At 39.7% G+C, this 14,677-nt stretch overlaps 1 protein-coding gene across 7 annotated transcripts in view; it reads left to right on the plus strand.

The window, feature by feature from the left end:
• COL6A3 (collagen type VI alpha 3 chain) overlaps positions 1-14,677 on the plus strand; it is a 1,265,605-nt gene that overhangs the window by 800,009 nt on the left and 450,919 nt on the right. The gene's annotated exons all lie outside the window — the stretch shown is intronic.

Below are 14,677 nucleotides of genomic sequence, written 5' to 3' on the forward strand. Positions count from 1 at the left end.
TTTTTGAATTTTCCCAAATGCCCAGTTGTCTCCCCAGTGGAGATGGCGAGAAAATATTTTCGAGAAGCCCTAGCCATCCCTTTGGAAAATTTACCTCCAATTGTTAGGGCTTATTACCTGGATATAAGGAGACCTCAAGGGGAGTCTACACCTAAGGAAAAATCTAAGGACAGTGTTGATCTGTCTTTATTTCTGGAGAGTTCTCTTGAGGTAGTTACAGATAGAACCACCCTTTTGCTGACTCTAGCCTTGGAAAGTGATAGGGAATATGTTTTACGCTTATATTTCCGTCATATAAATGACAAATTTGGGGGCTCAAATGTTAGAATTTTTCCAGATTTAGCACAGAAAACCGAGAGGCGTAGAAAGGAGTTCTTGGCCTTGCGGCCTAGAATCCTGGCCATTGGAGCTACTTTTTTGTTAAAATTTCCAGCAAACTGTTTTATTTCCTATCAAAATAAAAGAAGGGTTGGTTTCTTAGTCCATTGATGAATAACCTGACTATCAGCTGTAGGGTGGATAACCTTTGCCGTTACTCTAATTTACTCAAATTTCGAATAATTTGCTTAGTTTATTGAAATGTATTTCCTTTCTTGAATCCAATATTTGTGGACTAATAGCTGATTGTATTTCTAATATACACTTAGGTGTATATATATATATTTTTTTTTCTTTTTGTACATTCTGATCCTTTGTCAAGATTGTTATGCTTGATGAAAATATAAAAGGATATAAATTTAAAAATTAAAAAAAAAACCAAATTCTATAGATAATCACTATGGTAATATCTTCAAATTATTTTAAACATTTCAATATGAGATAGTGCCAATTTTTAAAGGAGCACTTATCGTGGATAGTAAACGCCACAAAGATGTTAACAGCACTACATTATAAGAACATAAGCAATGCCTCTGCTGGATCAGACCTGAGGTCCATCGTGCCCAGCAGTCCGCTCATGCGGCGGCCCAACAGGTCCAGGACCTGTGCAGTAATCCTCTATCTATACCCCTCTATCCCCTTTTCCAGCAGGAAATTGTCCAATCCTATCTTGAACCTCAGTACCATACTCTGCCCTATTATGCTCTCTGGAAGCGCATTATGGTGCCCTTATCTTGCATTATTGGGCACCATAATGCAGTGCTGTTAACATCTTTGTGGTGTTTACTATCCAAGATAAGGGCACCATAATGCAATGCTGTTAACATCTTTGTGGAATTTATTATCCAAGATAAGTGCTCCTTTAAAAATAATATTTATAGCAGTCACGCCACCGGAATTAAAGTCTCCGAGGTCTTTTTCCCCTTATACATTAAATATTAAAAATGACTAGTTCTGGTATTGTGGGTGGCCCATATGAGTAAGGTGGACCGTAAAAGTAGGGTGGTAGTTGGTTGAAAGGACCAGAATTAGGGTTGATGTCCCCAGTGGAAAGCAAGAGAAGGAGGAGGAAGGTACGGTTGAGGGTAGGGGAGGTAAGGGGGCACCTACAGCTATGACATGTGTGAGGTGCACGCAAGGAGAGAGGGGATGACCGAATGAGAGGGAGAAAGTGTAGGATCTTTAGAACGGAGAAGAGGGTAGAGGATAATAGGAAGGGAGAGCAGTGGTGAAATGTTAAGGTGCTCAGTGGCTTAGGGAGAAGGGAAAGATTGGGGATGGTTAATATCAGCAAGAAGGAAAGTAAGGGAGTCATAACAGACCAGGCTCTTCTAAATTGTAAATCACATTAAACTCTTTCTGGGACATATTAGCAATCTATAAATACTAATGTGTAATGTCTGATCTAATGTAATTAGGAGCTAATGGAAGATTTCCAGCATACCTCAAACATCAGAAACCTACCTTTGACTCAAACGATCCAAGTAATTACAGATCAGTCTCCAACCTACCATTCATCTCTAAAATATTGGAAAAAATAATACTATGTCAATTGCAAACCTTTACGGATCAACAAGAAGCTCTCTCCATTTACCAATCTGGCTTCAGGACATCCCACTTACCAAAACAGTCTTAATAGACATCATAAATGACTGTTGGAATCTACTAGGCAAAAGAAATGATGCACTGGTCCTAATTGACCTTGGTGCAACATTTGACACTATTGACCACCACCTCCTCCTAACCAGACTTACCAACTTAGGAATCACAGATACTGCACTTCACTGGTTCTCCTCATTTCTGCACCAAAGAATATAAATTGTACTATTCACATATGCCAAATCACAGCCAAAGCCCTGCTATCCCCCCTACTCTTCAACCTATACATCAGGCCTGTTATCGACATTGCTCATAAATTTAAAATCAAAATTTACTCATACGCTGATGACATCTAGCTGCTTCTCCCACTAGACAGGGACCGGGCCTCAAAAGTTTGATGGCTCAATGCTTCAAAAATAGAGCTTCTCTGGATCAGTAAACTCGAGCTACGCCTGCCCATCATTCTCCAGGGAATCAACTATTCTAACAGCAAAGGATCAGGTCCGTAGTCTCAGAGTAATACTAGACAGCCAACTATCTTTCTCTTGCCACATATTACAGGTCGTCTCCACCTCATTTTATTATCTACACCAGCTGCAGAAGATCCGATCCTACCTCTCAGAGCCAGACTTCACATATCTTCTCCACACCTTCGTACTATCCCATATGGATTACTGCAACGTTGATGGGGAGGGTGCACCTCTTTTGGATGGTCCTATTTCCTAAATGGCTCTACGTTCTACAGATGCTTCCGTTGTACCTTTTGCAACGGGATATTCGGACTTTTTACTCTTTGCTCTCACAGTTTTGTTGGGGGGGACGGAAGTCTAAACTGCGATGGCGATTACTGGTGGGCTCGTGGGACCTGGGTGGCTTTGGGGTGCTGAATATCATGTTTTATAACTGGGCTTGTCTATTAGCGATTGGGCTTTGGGTACCACGCTGTATACTGACGTCTCCTTCGAGCGTGATTACTTTTATCCGGCTCATCTCTTGTCGCTTCTTCACGCTCGGTTGGTGGAGGTGCCTGTTTCTGGTAGGCGTAGTGTCTTGTTTCGGCCTCTTTGGGAGGTGTGGCGGCGGGTACTTCCTTTGTGGAATCAGGATCCCCGGGTTAGTGTGTTGTTGCCCTTGGCTGGTAACCTTTCCTTCCCGCGGGGGTTGGCGCCTTCGGTTTTTGGCAGATGGCGGGCTCGGGGCAGTGAGTTCCTTTTTCAGGTCTTGCGGGACGACGGGGAGCTGAAGTCCTGCGTTGATTTACAGTGCAGTGGTCTTCCCCCCCTTGGTCTTGTTTATGCACATTGTCAGTTGCAGCACTATGTACGCTCGCTTCCTCGAGATTCCCTCTCTTTGTCCTTTGGGTTGCAATTTCGAGCTTTTTTGGAGGGGGGGGATCCAGAACCTCAGTACTCAGTTTCCTTTTTTCACCGACGGCTTGCAGCCTTGGGGCCTCCTCACGACTTTTCCTCTGTTTTGGAGGCTTGGCGGAGGGACTTGGGGAGGGAGCTTGGGACGGACTGGTTGCTCCGCGCTCTCTGCCGGGTACCAGTTTTGGTCTATAATGCGGAGCTGCGTGAGTGCCATTTCAGAACCCTGTTGCGGGCCTATACCTTCCAGAGCCGGGCCTTCTATATGGGCTGTGTGGATATCCAGTATTGTCTCACCTGTCTCACTGAAGTGAATTCTTATTTTCATGGCTTTTGGAGCTGTGAGAGCATTCAGGGTTTTTGGGGGGCTCTGGCCTCTTTTCTTCAGGGTCTTCTTCAGGTTCCTATCTCTATTTCTGTTTTTCCTATGCTGTTTGCTCATTTCCCTGCATTCTCTGGTTTGTCTTCTGCTGAAAAATTGTTTTTGAGCAAATGTTATATTTTGGGGAAGAAGTGTATTTTGAACCATTGGCTGGCCGATGTTCCTCCCTCCTTTTGGTATTGGAGGAACAAGCTTCATGAGCTGATGTGCTGGGAGGCCAGGCTGGCTTGTTCCTCTCGTCGTAAGAGCAGAGACTTTATTCATACTTGGGCTCCTTACTTGGACAGTTTGCCGCCAAGGAGTCGTAGTCGTATCGTGAACGGATTGCAATTGTATTCTGCTCCACCTGTCTGACCTGGGATTCCTTTTTGTTGGGGTAGGGGGGTGGGTGGTTTGGGGGAGGGGCAACTGTTCTGTTGGGGGGGTATTTGGGTCTCTTTGTTCCCTGAGAGGGCATCAGAGTCCAGCCCTCTTGGGGGGGGGTTCTCCCTCCTTTGTCTGTTATTGGAATAGTTACAATCCTTATCTGTATTCTGTGGTTGTGCATTGTTATTCTTTTTGCCAATAAAAAAGATTTCGTAATAATAATAATAAAAAAAAATACATCTAAGTCCTTTTTGGGCTTAAGTCGCTAGTCACCCAAAGTCAGACATGTCCAAAGTCCATTGTTGAAAAATATGTCCAAAGTATTTTTTTTTTCAAGAATCTTCTACTTGTACGTCTAGCCATTTGATTGTTACCCCATTCTCGGCCAAAAATTTGTCCCAAGTCAAAAACACCTAGAACAAGACCTTTTGGATGTGGGAGGGGCCAGCAAAGTGATGGGCTGGTCACCCAGACATTACAACAGAGTAGTGGGGCAACTTACAGGGCACTACTGTGAACTTCACAAAAATGGTGCCACATAAACATCTCACCACAACTCCCTTGCAGATCATGGGGAGACTCTTAAAACCTACTATACTCACCTGTCTACAACCCCAATAGCTCTTATGGCTGCAGGTGCTACCTATATGGCAGTACAGTAGGGTTTTTTGGGGGGGTTGGTGGACTCACATTTTCCATCATGAATGCAATGATTAGAGTGGCTTATGGGCCTGGGTCCTCCTCTCTATGGTTCACTAGCCCATCCCCCAGACTAAAGCCATCTATGTGCAGCTCTACTAGGCTTTCCTATGCCAGGTGCTGATGTTCTGAAGGCAGGTATGTATGTTTTTATTCCGATTTTCATGACGGGGGGGGTGTCAGTGATCAATGGGAGAGTGTGTGGGAGGTTGAAAGAGGCCTTCCTCAAGTGCAAAGAAGAGGTGGAGAAAAATTGGCAGGACATCCTGAAAGAAACAGTCAAGGAGAAGGAGTAAAAGGTCCTGTCTCCCTTCTCCCCCATCCCTGTCAAAGTTTGCTTTTGTCACTCAGTTATTGGAAAATTTGAGAGTGCTATCATTGATTCACCTTTGGAACATGAAGGGTGATTGCCTGAGTAAATTAGCATCCTCTTAAAATTATTTCAGTTAATTTAAAAAAAAAAAATAAAAAAAAAACCCCAACAGTCCAGGGGGCTTCCTGCTCTGGCACATCCTCCCCCATCACCTCCGCTAGCATCTGTTTTTGTGGTGGGGGAATGTTGGCTGCGGCAGCAACTCTAAAATGCAGCATGTGGTCTTCCTTTGCACTCTCCTTGTGCCGCACTCTGCCTAAGCTGAAAGTGGAAGTAGTGTCATTGTGGGCGGAGCACGGCACAAGGAAAGCACAGAGGGAGGCTGCAGGCTGTGTTTAGAGGTGAAAACGACATCAGGCTCTCGCATGCTTAAAAGAGGGAGGATAGGCCAGTCCACAGCGAGCCTTGGGGCCCAGGGCAGCTGCCCCATTTGTACCCCCTAACGCCGGCCCTGCCTCTCCCCTCCCACTGCATGTCTACCTTTAATTTCTTAGAAAAGCGCTGCGGCCCCGGCGTCTGCTCTCCACTGCAGCCAGCCCTCTCTGACAACTTCCTGTTTCCGCTAGGACTGGCCGCAGTGGAGATCAGACGCCGGGGCTGCAGCGCTTTTCTAAGAAATTAAAGATAGACATGCGGCAGCCAGGAGGAGTGGATGCCGGTGAAGGGGTGCAGCAGGCATGCTGGACGGTAACAAGGTGCAACTCCCAGATTCGAAAGAAGTGTTTTCCTCGGAATGGGCAATTTTGGGGGAGTAATCTCACTACACTTTTGACCTGGTTTACAGCACAGCACAACTATTCATGAAAGATCAGCAGAGTCCACAAAGAGAAGTACTAAACATTTCACAGGCATAGAGTTCCAGAACAAAGCAGAAAAACCCACAATTCGCACATCAGCAACGCTTCTTCTGTGAAAATTATTAAGAGGAGGAAAAAGCCTCAGATCCCCTTCTCCACCAAACCGAGAAACTCAGGTTGAAAACAGGTGGAGTTTTACAGGGTGTAATAAAGTCACTGGCATAAAAAACCTCCTCAATAATATATTTTTTTTTCCATGAAAATTTTTATTGATTTTATAAAAAAACCAGTGTAACAGAAGCACAGAGCAATACAAACACAAACAATGTTACATAAGAGTATAAATCAAATACATTCATATATCAGATGTTTGCAAGTATTTCAGTAAAGGGGACCAACAAGAATCAGCAGAACGAAGTTGACCTTTACATTCATAGAATGCTATTTCATATTTATGATGTTGTAAAACTAAATTCCACCAATGTTGGACATGAAATAAGTTCGCAGATTTCCAATGAGTTAGAATCAATTTCTGAGCAAGTATGATTAATATATCAAACAATTTTCTTTGAGAGTCCAATAAGTCAATATGTATGGAGTGTGATTTGTACATTATAATAGATAAAGATAATTGACAATCTAGATGAAACATTGATTTCGTTATGGACCATACATCTTGCCAAAAAGAGATTACAAAAAAACATTCAAATATCATATGAATCAATGAACCTTGACCCGTTTTACAGTTCCAACAAACATTAGAGGGTAAGAGACCTGCAATGCATAATTTATGGGGGGTCCATAGAGCCTTATGATACAAAAAGTACATAGACTGTAATGTACTAGCTGATGATAGAGACCTCAGAGATTTAGACCAAAGAAGTGTCCATGCTTTATTACCTAATTGATGTTCACAATCTTTTTCCCATATAACCATAAGTGTGTTATTAGGTAAATTGTCCTGGATTAGGGCCAATTTATATATTTTAGAAGCAGTGTGTCCTGTTGTCAATAGGGCTGAAGCAAGATTAGAGATAGTCGGTTGATGAGCAGTGATAATTTGAAGAGAAGCATTGTTTGAAATACAATGATGGAGCTGCATCTATTGAAAGTAAGCTGAGGGCGGAAGAGCGAATTTAGTTTGGAGGGTGGAGAAAGGAAGTAATTTAACATTAGTGTCTACAATATCTTTCAATAAAAAGATTCCTTTGTTTATCCATTCTTTCCTTAAGAAAGGCTTTTTGTCTATGAGAATATTTGGGTTATACCATAGAGAGGTATATAAAGAAGTAGCATAAGAGCGTTCCAAAGTTGAATCAAATTCTAAGAGACATTGGATTGTCGATTGTAACAAGGGATATATAGATGGGCTACGTGTTGCTGTTAGATAGGCAGAAGGAGGGAGAGGAAACAATTGTTTTTCCACCTCAAGCCAAACTGATGAGTTAGGATCTTGGTCGGAAAACCAGTATAGGCCTTGATGAGTGATAAAAGCTTTGTGGTATGTACAAAAATCGGGAAATAGAACACCACCAGCTTCCTTTTTCAATTTAAGTTTTTTAAGTGCTATCCTGGGTTGTTTATTTTTCCAAAGGAAGGAAGACAAAAGGGAATCAATCTTTTTGTAGAAAGCCGGAGGAAAGAGACAAGGGATCATAAGCAAAATATAATTTATTTTGGGCATGAACATCATTTTTATCGTTTCCAGACGACCCCACCATGAAAGGAATAGAGGGTGCCAAGATTGGATTGAGGTTCTAACAAGTTGAAATACTTTCTGTGTGTTGACCTCAATAGTTTCCGAAAGGGATTGAGTAAGTTCGATACCTAGATATTTTAACTTGTTGGAGGCCCAAATCAAGTTATAAGGTTGAACCATAGCTGAAGTGGCATAATGATTTAAAGGAAGAGATTCCATTTTATCCTGATTAAGTTTGTAGCCTGAGAAAGAGGAGTAACTAACTATAGTATTGAGAAGTTCTGGAATCGAGGTTTCCGGATTAGAGAGATATAGGAGAACATCATCTGCATAAGCAGAGAGTTTAACTTCAGTAGAATTGCATATTACACCAGATATATTTGGGTTCTGCCTAATTTGGATAAGTAAAGGTTCTAGGGATAGGTTAAACAAATATGGGGAAAGAGGACAACCCTGTCTGGTTCCTCTATAAAGCTGAAAAATGGAGGAAAGAGAATTATTCGCTATTATTCGAGCTGACGGAGAGGTATAGAGGACTCTAATCATTTGAAGAAACGGGGATTGAGCTCCAAACCATTCTAAGATATGAAATAAATAATTCCATTCAATTCTATCAAAAGCCTTCTCGGCATCAAGAGATAAGGCTATAACTGGGTCTGGTAAGTTGCTGGCTACATGTGAAAGATGGAAGAATAGTCTAGAATTATCTGCAATAAGTCGATTAGGCATGAAACCAATTTGATTAGAATGAATAACTTTATGAATAACCTTTTTTATTCTGTTTGCCAATATTTTAGCATATATCTTATAGACTACATTCAATAACGATATAGGTCTATAATTCTGTACTTTCAAATGATCTTTGTTAGGCTTTGGAATGACAGTAATAATTGCCTCGCTAAAACGGCTTCGTTGGACTAGATCTGGGGAAATATATCGAAATATCTCTAGAAGATGATGTAAGAGATCATTTTTAAAAATTTTGTAAAATTCTACAGGAAGATCATCTGCACCTGGTGATTTATTTGAATTGAGTTGCTTCAATACAGTAAGAATTTCCTCTGTAGTTATGGGATGATTTAAAGCAATATTATCTGAATCAGACCAAACTGGTCGATGCAAATTTGAAAGAAAGGAGTTTAAAGAGGCTAAATCAGGTGAAGCTTCAGATTGATATAAACTCTGATAGTACTCCTGAAAGATCTCTAAAATACCAGAATATGAAGTGATAGGAGAGTCGTTCTTGTTATGGATCACAGGGATCTGAATTTTACGTTGTTTTCTCTTCAAATATGAAGCTAACATTTTACCACTTTTGTTTCCCTCCGCATAATATTTGGCTTCACTGAGGAATATTTGCATCCCCGCTTGTTTAGAAATAAGACGATTATATTGATATTTAAGTTGACATAGAGTATTATATTGCTTGGGATCTTTTGTAGTGCTATACGTGTGTTCCTGATTTAGAATTTGAGCTTCTAAATCTGTTATAGTGGCTCTATCAGTTTTTGATTTATGAGAAGCAATGGAAATGAATTCTCCTCTCAACGAGGCCTTAAAGGCTTCCCATGTGTTTAATGGGTCTGTATCAGAAATAGCATTAGTGACAAAAAAGTCTTGAATAAAGTTCTTAATGCGATCTACTATTGCATCGTCTTCAAGGAGAGAGAGTTGCAATCTCCATGATGGAGATCTAGGGTTTGGCGTTGTATTCCATAAGAAAGTGCCAGATACTAGCGAATGGTCTGAAATGAGAATTGGGGAGATGTAAGTGTTGACGATGGAATTGAAGAAAGGAGGGGAAACAAAAATATAATCTAAGCGGGAGAAACTATTGTGTGGAATAGAGTGAAATGTATAGTCTCTGTCTTGAGGATGCTGTAGCCTCCAAACGTCTAATAATTGAAGATGCGTAATGAGTGATTGAAAGGAAACATGAGATTTTTGTGGAGACATTTTGGATTTCGATTGTTTGTCTAAGTAAAGATCCAAAGGAAGATTGAAATCCCCCGCCATAATAATTGGCAGAGGTTCAAACGTTTGTATGTTAATAAATCAAGAAAAAATTCTGGAGAGTCACTATTGGGTGCATAAACATTTATCAGAAGAAATGGAACATTATGAATAGTGATCTGCAATATTATCCATCTACCATTAGTGTCAATAGCTTGACTAATGATCCTAGGTTGTATAGATTTAGAAAATAGTATAGATACCCCTCCTCTTCTACCCAACGAAGGGGAATCAATCCCAGAGGAGATCCAGTTAAAGGCTGTAATCAGAGAGGAAGTGGAGGAAAGATGTGTTTCTTGTAACATTATTATATCTGGTGATTTCTGTTTTAAGTGAATGAGGACCTTCTTCCTTTTTATAGGGTTATTAAGCCCATTAACATTCCATGAGACAACAGCGACAGGTAATTGCTTATCTGAAGTCATAAATGCACATTACAGGAAATAAGACTGAATTATGAAATAAAGAATTACAGGATACGGTCTCAGTAACATACGCATACTGCCAAGTGCCAAAAAAGGATACAAACAAAAAAAAACAAAGACTTAACTGTAAAATGCAATATAGCAAAAAAGGCATGAAGGACCAACATGGTCCAGCCAACAGCATGAGGAAAGAAGAATAGTGCCATTAAACTAAGAGTAACAAGGACACACAAATCTCCTCTTTCAATAAGAAAACATAACAATATACAAACGGAGCAAGAGAATACATAATAACATAAAATTGAGGATAATAGTGAATTATGTATATATCAATTGCTAAACATTTATACTAAAAAAAAAAGAAATGAGGTTTACTTCATTAAAGTATAGAGAATGAAATGTAAATTAGTAGTCATTACATGAAAAAAGAAAAATATCAACTGAAACGTGGCATATGAGTAAGCAAGCCATATTTGAACTAAAATAATATATGTATAAAGGCATATTATCAATATAAACAAATAAATCCAGAGCATTTATAAAACATATCAGATGAAATAAGTAAATATAACTCCGTAAAAAAATATTTTTTTTTTCTTTTTTTGTTCATTATTATGTTTGTATTTGTATTTTTCATTTTTTATTTTTTTTTATATATATAAACCCCCTATATATAATCCTATACCTCCTTATTTCATTCCCTTTACCTGAACCCATTAATCCATAGTAGAAACAATATCCCTAAATCAAATCAGGATAAAACATATAGAAGAGACTGTATTAAAGATGTCTAGAAAAAGGATGGGGAAAAAAAATCAGCTATGGTAATTCCCTTTGATATGTTATTTTTTTTTTAAATTATTATCTTATTTTTTTTTTTAATTATTATTATTATTTTTATATATTTTTTTTGTTTGTTTTTTGGGGTTTTTTCCTTTTATTTATAATATAATCAAAATATGTTCCTAACTCCCCTAAACTGATTCCCATTTATCTTCTTTGCCCTCTCCTCTACTCTCTCACCTATACATATTGAAAACCCTAATCCCATAAGTGTTGTCTGAGAGAAATTATATATCACTGTAACAGAAATCTATAAAGTAAGATGGAGAAGGAGGACACATTCCAAAAAAAAAAATTATATCCCCTACTATAAACAGCAAAGTCCAATAATACTGTGGGGAGAAAAACAAAAGATCTAGACTAAAATACAAAGCATAGTATACTATAATCAAATAAAGCATCTGTGTGAAATAAAAAGAAGAAAACTGAGATTTGATCAGCAATAAAAAATGAATCAAACAAACATATGGATAAGTCATCAACTAAAGAAGGCCATGGTAAGTGAAAAGCTGGTGCAGGCTTCCTTAGTGATCTTCATTTCTCAGAAAGAAAGATTAGGCATGTATCTGGAATAAAACATAAAGTCATCAGGCGGAAGACATGCCCTGTGACTGCAGGCCATCCAAAAAGGACTGAAGTTGTTCTGAGGATTCGAAATGCTGAGTGGAATTATTAATTGCCACGATCATCCGGGCAGGGTATTGCAGCCCGTATCTTGCTCCCATCGATTTAAGTCTCGCTCTCATTTCCAAAAAGGACTTCCTTTTTTGAGCCGTCGTTTTTGCCAGATCCGGAACTATTAAGAACTTCTTATCCTCGAATTTCAAGTCTGATATGGACTTTGTAGCAGTTAGAATTTGCAGAGCCTGGGGATAGCGTAGTAACTTTGCTACGATGGGTCTTGATCTTGTGAACCCTTGTTTCAAGGAAGATGGCGTCCTGTGGGCGTGCTCGAACTGCAGAGGTAAGTCGGATGATAAATGCAGGATTTTCGGCAGTTGGTCTGTAAGAAATTTGACAAGATCTGATCCTTCCGCACATTCCGCTAAGTCGATAATTCTAATGTTATTTCGACGATTGCGATTGGAAAGGTCCTCCAACTCCTGATCAACTTTTTTAAATCGCTGCTGTACGCGTTCCTCAAATTGTGCAGTAGAAAGCGCCGCCATGTCTGCCCTGCTTTCTAGCGCCTCGACATGCGTTTTGCAAGATTCAAAGGAGACCGAGAGTGAATTAATTTCACCACGCATTTTACAAGTTATGTCATATTGTTTTGTTATTAGATCTTTTAGTGCCCGAATCTCGTCCAGCACGATATCAGAGGAATCCGAGTGATGTTTACTCAGCGACTGCTTTTCCGGTGTCGGAGGATCATGTTTGGATCTTTTTGATCCCGATGCTTGTGCTAGCTGCGATTCTGCTTTGTTAGATTTATTCGCTGCCATCTCAGCGATAGAAGGAGATATTTATAAACTCGATCAGTAAAGTTTATCACTTGCTCCGTGTTGATGTTTTAGAATCCAAGGAGGAGAGAAGAGATTATGCAGCCACCTTGTTCTCCAGCTCAATAGCGCCCCCCCCCCCAATAATATTTCAATAGAGAAAAGTCTTGTGCAATGCAAGTGGGATATACTCTGCCTTGTATCAGGACCCCTATGATCTGAAAATGATTTGAAAAGCCAAATTCTATTGAGTAAACAGAAAGACACTGCACATCGATGGTGGCCAGCGTTTCGCTAATTATAAGCTGCCTCAGGATGTGAAGTCACAGTCAATCCTGCAAAACACAAAGTTATATATGATCAAATACTTAACGTTTGAAGGATAGCTGCTCAAACCTCTCAATGAAATGGACCGGACACTTTTCAACGTACTCTCAAATCAACTCCTCGATCAAACATGGTGGTTCCCCAAACACAGAGAGTGGATTATGCCCCGCCTATTTAAATCCCATTGGTTGTGGTCACATGGGACAGAGATAGAACAGGATTGGATAAAATCCTACATGTTGAAACCTCTCCCGAAAGTCCTAACCCATCCACCACACAAACCACACTACCACTGCTGTCAATCACAATGCATAATGCCATTCAGTTCTAGAGTTTAACCCTTTAGGTTCCTCAGTTTCCAAAGCACAAATCCAAAAAAGTTCTCTTTGTAAAAGCAGACGCTGGCGATTATGATGGTTTGTAGGAATATAATCTATTGCACAACACCGCAGGTCTTCAATTTTTGGGGAGGCCATGATCCCTGAGCCCCCCCCCCCTTCCAACACCTATGTGTGAAAGTTCTCAGCCAAATGAGTTCTCAAATGTCTCAATGCTAATCAGAAGCATGATCAAATGATTGCCTCACAATCCATTTTAGACTGATTTCTGCAGGATCCTGTGGGATTTTTGAACTGTTTTGTAACTATGAATGAAACTTTGATAGTACTTTGATGTCAAAGTACTATATTGCACTTGGATGTCAAAGTACTATGTCAAAGTACTATATTGCACTTCTCAACAAACTGAAGCAGCAACTGGTCTCCATACATTGAGGCAATATTTCTAAAAGAAATCTTGTTTTGAAAGGTCACTTGGACACACAAAGTCAGAGGCGTGAAGAAAGTACAAGAGGTTTATTTACAGCATGCCGGACTCTTGTAAGCAGCCTTTTATGCCCTTTTCACAAACTAATATATGCAAAATCTACAACTTCTCATTTGTTACTTCTATAACTTTTCTACAATTATTATTGGTCCTAAGCCAGCACTTGCGATAGGTTCAGGGGTACAACTTATAGTCCTATAGGAAGCTAGTTCATTTACCTGCTTATCTAAGCCTTGCAGTTCTAACTGTTACATGTTTAGGAGGGCAGGGTACATCATGGCTCAAACTCTTATCTATTTAGCTTACAATGTGGTAAGGCAGGGACATACATTTCAAGCAGATGATGTCAGCAGATTGTACACTGTTTCCAGCTATGTAAGCCAGAGCAGTATTTCAAACAACAGTTAACCATTTCATGACCCTAACAGTTTCTTTAAGACAATGCCACTCCTCACAAGCCATTAGGCAGTAGAAATTGGCAGATCTTCACTTTGAAGTTCTGAAACATTGGCCTATTCACCTGATTTGGCCTCTTTCCTAACCTCAAGAAATACCTCAAAGGAAGAAAGTTTTCAAGCACTGAGGATGCCACATTAGCTGAGGATAATTGGTTTGCAGTGCAACCAAAATAATTTTTCTTGGATGGGTTAAAGAAGTTAGAATAATACAATCATAAGTGTGTGGAGGTCAGTTGTGAATATGTAGAGTAAATACATTTTTAAAATCTTGTAGTTTGTTGTTTACTTTACATAACCAAGGACTTATTAGCACCTCCTTGTATCCGAGTACTGACTGTGAATATTGGCGGTACAAAGATACCTTCTGATGGCCTACCAAAACCCACATATTTGGTGCTGAGTATGGCTTGACACTGAATATCCATGTCTAAATCAGCCTATGTTGAAATCAGAATATTTCTTTCTTTCTTTTTCTGTGAAAAACAATTATGAGCTAAACAATTTCTCAGAAAATTATACATGGATCAATGAAGTCACTCTTGCGCTTGTCTAATAAGCACTCTTCTATTTTTTATTAATTAAGTATGGAAATAATGCCAAAGATCCAAAACATAAATGTTTGTTCAATGTTAGTTGTAAAATTATTGATAGCTACTGTATGTACATTGCCATGCTACTGTTTTG

Source organism: Geotrypetes seraphini, chromosome 5 (assembly GCF_902459505.1).
Source record: "Geotrypetes seraphini chromosome 5, aGeoSer1.1, whole genome shotgun sequence".
Lineage (NCBI taxonomy): Eukaryota > Metazoa > Chordata > Amphibia > Gymnophiona > Dermophiidae > Geotrypetes > Geotrypetes seraphini.